This window comes from Pygoscelis adeliae, unplaced genomic scaffold (genome assembly GCF_000699105.1).
Source record: "Pygoscelis adeliae isolate BGI_AS28 unplaced genomic scaffold, ASM69910v1 Scaffold38, whole genome shotgun sequence".
In the NCBI taxonomy this organism is placed as follows: Eukaryota; Metazoa; Chordata; class Aves; order Sphenisciformes; family Spheniscidae; genus Pygoscelis; species Pygoscelis adeliae.
This window is the reverse complement of record NW_008825614.1, coordinates 9768746-9775172: the sequence shown is the minus strand read 5'-3', so window position 1 is coordinate 9775172 and position 6427 is coordinate 9768746. Positions and strand designations below refer to the sequence as shown.

Here is a 6427-nt window from a genome sequence, read left to right as displayed (position 1 = left end):
CCCCCCCGCCGTCCCTGGCGCCGCCGCGGGAGCCCTGGGGGGAAGGGGGTGTCTTGCCCCCAAGCCCCCCGTTTCCCCCCCCCCGCCTCTCCTTCGCTGCAGCTGCTCGCCTCACCCCTATACAAAACCCAGGGCTCGTCCCTTCTCCTCTTCACGCCTTTCTCTCCGGGTTTATTGTCATCAGCCATACCAGGCAGGGGAGGGATGGAGGGAGGGGAGGAGGCGTTCGGCTCAGTGCCTCCTCTCATAACCTGTGCCTGACCAATCTGCCTCCTGAGGGGCTGTGGGGAGCTCCCCCTGCCCCAGCATCTCCTCACCCCTCCTCAAGCCCCTCGGCTCCCGGCACCGGAGAGGGATGGCGGCAAGGGGGGGAGGAGGGAGAGAGAGACACTGACAGCAACTGCCCTTTCTCCAGGATGGGTTAAGAGAAATTAAAACCTCCCGAGCTCCTTCCTCTGGGTGTTTCGGAGCAGATCCTGCCTGCCTGGCGGGGTGACTCTGCACTGTCTGTGTGCGCTCCTGTGTGTGTGCTGCTGCCATCGCAGATGTACCCCCAGCTGTCACTTCGCTGCGCACAGTCGCTCCCTCTCCCACTTCCCTCTCCCCCTATTTATTATTTACGGAGGATTACAGTCCCTTTCCCACGCTGCCATCTCGCCGTGCAGCTCCTCTGCCCTCCGTGCAGGGCGAGCGGCTGGCTAGGAGGGGCTCCTGACAACTAGGGTCCACCGAGAGCCCAGCAGGCAACGGAGGGACTTTCTGCTGGATTTGCTTTGGGATTGTACCGGCTTCGCTGGAAGAGCTGCCGTTCTCACAGGAGGGTCCATCCCAGCCCAACAGAGGTAAGTAGAGACGTCTCTCTTTTGTATTTCTGCCCTCACTCCCCAGCTATGCGAGATCAGTGGGGCTGCTCCCAGGAACCGCCTTCCCCGGGGAGGAGAGTGGCGGTCAGGGGCACCACCGTCTGCCAGACGGCACAGCGGAGAAGTCCCGGTTGTGCGAGGCTGAGGGGCAGCGATCTTCCCGATAAGGCAGAACAACAATCCTGCCGCAGAGGCTGCTGGTACTGGTTCCAGTCCGGTTTCAGTGCGGGCAGCTGGGAGCAACTTCTTCCAGCTGTGAATGGCACCAGCTTCTTTCGCTGCAGCACGGGCAGCTCGGGTGCAGCTTTGAGGCTAAGTGCTTGGTGCTGTGGTCACCAGGTACCAGGCAGCTCCCAGTGAGCCCTGGCTTTTGTCCCCTCCTCAGGGCTGGGAAGAGGGGCCAGCACGTGAGGTGCCACGCACCTGACCCGTGGTGGTTTTGCTGGGTATCATTTTGGTCTCAGCTGCCTTAGTAAGAACAATTTAAAATGGAGAAGTGAGGACCAAAACTGGACAGGTCCAGCATTCAGTAAACAGGTTTTAGGATGAAGGGTGCGTATATGTGTAACTCTGTGTGTGTGTGTGTGTATGTATGTACAATTTCACGCACAAAGCTCACAGACATGACCACAGGACATGAAGTGAAGGATGCCATATCACAAGTAGAGCCAAAAATAAGTCCCAAGTTGCTTCCAGCATCCCCACAGGCTGAGCCTGCGATTTCTGAACTTTTGGGCGGAAGGCACAGCACCAAAGGTGAGGGTGAAACACAGCACAGAGAAACTTCACAGCCTTTTCCAGCCCTGCCTGGGAGGAAAGGGGGAGAATAAGGTCCCGAATGAGCTGATGTGAAGCCGGGGTCTATATGTGAGCATTGGCGTGTGTGTGTGTATGTGTGTGTGCATATATACACATGTGCATATATACACATGCACAGCCACGTGCACACATACATCCCACTCAGGGCATTCTGCCCCCCTTCTCCCACTGCCTGTCCAGTTTATTACTGCCACTGCATTTCATGCTAATTAAGAGAGACGTGTAAAGTTGGAGCTCTCCTGGTTTGGGGAGAGAGAGGATTAGAGAGATAGAGCTGTTGCTCCAACCAAGTCATGACCGAGCTGGGCCCCAGGCCCGCCACGTGGACCATCAGGTAGCCTGAATGTGCCATGTCCAGCGCATCCCCGATGGCAACGGTAGTGACCAGGGTACAGCACTGCTCTGCTGGTGGTGCCTGATCTGCCACCCAAGGATGGAAGGAGAAGCGAAGATGTCATTTGGGGAAGGACTGGAGCAGCTGCTATTGCAGGGTTTAAAGAAGGAAACCCTTGAAAGACAGGGGAACCCTTAAAGGCACACAGGGACTTGTCACAAAGCAGGGCACATTTCTAGCAGTGAGGAGGAGGGGTGCCTTTCCAGAATTGCAGACCATTTTTCTTCTGAGCTTTGTCGCTCAGGTCTGTTGCGGGGCGGGGGGTGGATCTTCCTCTAACTGCTGTGGGCAAACAACATTTGCAAGGGAATTATTCCACATGAGCGAAAGGCTTGCAGGAGTTGTCTCCCTGTCAGACATCAGTGCAGTCTCTGTTAGTGTATCTTGCCCACTTGGAGGAATTATGGTAAATCCTGAGCAAGGGGGCTGTTTGCAAAGAGAAAGGGGGGGAAGCCCTCTCATGTAATTTTTATACCAGATCATAGCTTTACCCTTGCCTCCAGCAAAGTGAATGCCACATGCTAGCAAGGTGCACTCCCAGCTCAGATATCTTCATGAGCTACTCCAGCTTCCTGCCCTTCCTCTGGCTTTTTTCTAAGCCTGATGCAGAAACGATTTTCTGGGCTCTTCAGCACTACAGAAGCCTGATGAAGGCAGACCTGCGTCTCGGTGCGGCAGGGAGGGCCAGCAGCAGCACAGGGCCATCTGTGAGGATACCTGGACAGGAGCATCCAGGGAGCGGCAGAGGCTGGAGCTGCACATGGAACAGGACAGGAACAGGCTCAAGCCTGTGGGAGAGCATTTCTGGGCAGTTCTTCGATGACCCTTCAGCACTTGCCTGTTGCTGATTCAAAAGAGAGACCAAGCAGTTTCCTTCACTTGCCATGTTTGGTTACAAGCAGCTGCTTACACTGCTTGACATCTGTCCCAGCCGTTGGTGGCTCAAACCGTAATTCAAATGACCATACTGGGACGCTCCTGCCAGCTGGGTAATGCTCCAGAGCGCTACACCATGACGCACACTCCAGTTCTCAGTGGGAAGGAGCTGGAGTTGGAGTCTTGGGCTGTTTCTGTCCCTACTGCATGGAAATACCTTGTAACACATACCTTATTCCTGCCATGGCTTTACCAAAATGCTGGCTCACAAAAATGCTTTGTGTAGCTGAGGGCATCCTAATAGCAAGAAGAAATTTTTTTTCTATAAGGCAGTTCAATTCCAGGCTGGACAGATGGAAGGAAAAGTTGCTTCACCTGAGAGGGGTGGGATTACGTGAAATACAGTTTTATTCACATTGCAAAACCGAGCAGTTGAAAGTTAGGAAATGTCGGGATTCGGGGCAGCATGCCATCTGCACCGGGTTGCAGTCCTGACCGGTAGGATCACACGCTGTGTTTTCATAAGCTGCCTCATTCAGTGCACTGGCTACACGGTGCTCAGGGGGTGAAGCAGGGGCCTGTTATTTTTTTTTTGGTACTGCAAAGTGTGTGCCTGTTTTGTTTACTGCCTGCCATCCAAGCCCTGCAGGCAATACATCATTATTCATTGTCTTGTGGTGTTCTGAAGATGTTCGCTGCTACAGTTGCCTCGTAGCTGATGATAGAGAATTTATGCTCCTGATGAGGCAAGAGAGAGTGGTTATTTTATTTTCCTTGCTTTTGAAGGGAAAAGAGACTTCCCCTTTAGCCACACGGGGAAGGAGCAGCAGGTGCAGGACTGGAGCTTGGGGCCTCTTGGCTCTCGGTGCCACTGAGTCCTCGAGACCGTACCAGTTTACTGACTAAGCTGCCAGCATTTTGGAAAGCAGCTGTGAGTGCTCAGCAGTTCTGCAAAATGGCCCCTTGGGTCTCGTGTTGGGCACCCGTGAAATTAAAAAGGTACAGACTGCAGCCACCTGCCAAAACTGCAGTTTAATATTTAATACTGACCATATAAAAATAGCCTTATTTATTACAACATCCTCATTGTTAGCTTGAGTATCATGTGTCCTTTGTACTGAGTATGGGACAGGGTCCTGTGAAAAAAAGAAATAGTACTTGCTTGGATAAGCAAAGGCCGTGCTGTAATGCATACATGCAAGTGGCTGAATTAAAGTTGTGCAGGTATTAACTCATATTTAAGTGCGTGGCTTTGCAAGCCAAATGGCATATTTTATCATATGGCAATTTAAAAAAAAAAAAAAAAGAAAATGACACTTTCTTCATTCTTTTTTTATGAATGGAAAAACAAAAGACTATCCATTATTTATACACTGCAACGGCTCACACCCATCACAGGAAGGACCAAGACCTAAATTTACAGCAGGGCCATGCAAGTCTGAACTTCACAACTGACTGCAAGCAAAGGCTGTTACTTTGAAGACAGGCCCTGCTACCACACTCCTCCTCACTCTAAGGAGGCTGGGAAGCTGGGAAGCTTCCTTCCCCATGGACCGTGCCTTCACACAAGGAACAAAAAAGTAGGACCACATCCTGGGTCTCGAGAGGAGCTGTCAGAGGCAACTTGACTTAGCACTCATCACTTGGGCTCTCTTTCCACTCCTGGTGGGGCTCTCTGCTGCCGGTGCTCCCCAAAGCAGGGCATGCTGCGAGGTGCCTGAGTGGGGGCAGAGGGGCTGAAGGTGGGCCCTGCTCTCCACACCACTTGCATTTAGTGATTTTGATGGGATGTGAACATTGCCATGCCCGTATCTCTTCTGTGGCTGCAAGCCCTCCAGAAAACTAAAGTCACATCAAATTTGAAGACCTTCTCCAGCCTCAGCAAGAGCTGCAGCATGGGGCTGTGGTGTGTGTGCTAGCCCAGATGCATCCAAGGATCCTGGCTGGAGCTCTGGGTTGTGAGATCTGTCACCACATCTTGTTGAGCTGCGGGCAATGTTCCCAGCCTCTAAAGAGTGTAAGTAAGTGTGTCACAGAGATCCTCAGGCACCCCTGGAGCTGGCAGGCAGCAGCCTGGACCCCATGCAGTTTGTGTGGACTTTGCGGGGATGCCCTTCTTGGATGCTCTGGGAAGGTGATGGGGGTGATGGGGAAGGGGAAGAAGAGCTCCAGGCTCTCTCTAACAGGCAGCACTGCCGACCTCGTGCCACAGTGGCAACCAAGTGAAACAGATCTACGCAACTCACTAAGGCAGAAAAAGGTCTCCTTCAGAGTTCAGTATAAATGCATCGTGTGCGAACAATGAGAGTCAGCTTTTCCTTGGGAGGTTTGCCAGGAGCTGTGTGCGTCCTGGGTCACCGATCCCCTTATGATAAGAGCAGAGAGGATTTTTACCGCTGGCATCTTGTGCTCTGCCCCACCGCTGTGCATGCATGGATGATCCCTGCCCCTGTGAACACGCCCGGGGCACAGGCTTGTGAAGTGAGATGGTAGTGAAGTTCTTCCCTCGTCCCACCATGTTTTCTACTTCCTCTCCCTCCTCCTGCTCCAGCTGCTGAAGTGGCAAGCCAAATACCCTTGCAGCTGGTGGTCTGATTCTGAGAGGCTGGCAGCCGGGGAAGGGAAGCCAGAGTACTGGGTGAGGAAGAGGGGGAAGGACTCTCTCAGCAGCAGCTTAGGTGGCAGCAGTTCTCCATCACGTTGGCTTCTCCACCAGAAGCAAAAGTAACAAGAGTCAAGCAGTAGGAAGGCTAGTGGTCTTGGGGTCCTGGCGTATTTCAGAATATAGAGTATAGAAAAAGGCAAAACCAGTCCCTGGGCTAACGCAGACATTAATGGTGGCAAATAAGCAGGTGAGGGACACTTTGTGTGCACGGGATTACCCAGGCTTGCAGAAGCTCACCTGATTCTAGGAATGAGGAAGCACAAGGAGAAAGGCTTATGGCTGAAGTGCCTTGGCCCCCATAAGATATAACAGGGGTTTCTTGGTATTGATCTGGAAGCCCCTTGATTTGGCAGTCTGGCCGTACTGTTCAACAGACATCTGGCCTAGCACTCCAGGGACAGAACTGTAAACTGAGAGCTTTTATTGATAAAATCCCTTATATTTTCCTATCTTGCTGCTAAATTGATGCACCTCCATCTACTATTCTGTGCATGTAAATGTATCTCTCATCTCAGACAGGCTGGCACCTTCCCTGTTATGGATCTGTTGCATCCTTTGCCCCTAATAAGAGACCCAGAGAAACTACTGGGTCATCTCAAGATTTCTGAGCCCTCAAAGAATCCTTCACAAATGTGGGCCCATACATACCCTTCTTCTTGAACACCACCCGAATAAAAACAAGGAAGAGATTACTTTGGGATCCGGAGCACGATCCAACTAAGAAGTGCGGAAAATACCTGTGTGTGGGGTGGGGAGGGGGATGAGGACCACAGAACCAGGATTCTCCCACCAAGCTGCTTTCTCTGCCTG

General features: G+C 52.3%; 2 protein-coding genes across 2 annotated transcripts in view; one reads left to right on the top strand and one right to left on the bottom strand.

Annotated features, from left to right (window-relative positions):
- The window catches only part of CACNA2D4 (calcium channel, voltage-dependent, alpha 2/delta subunit 4), a 125976-nt gene that overhangs the window by 29827 nt on the left and 89722 nt on the right, over positions 1-6427 (bottom strand). The window lies entirely within an intron of this gene.
- LRTM2 (leucine-rich repeats and transmembrane domains 2) overlaps positions 579-6427 on the top strand; it is a 19700-nt gene continuing 13851 nt past the window's right edge. Inside the window, exon 1 of the mRNA XM_009332886.1 lies at positions 579-842. The gene's annotated coding sequence lies outside the window, so the exon portion shown is untranslated. The remainder of the gene's footprint in view (positions 843-6427) is intronic.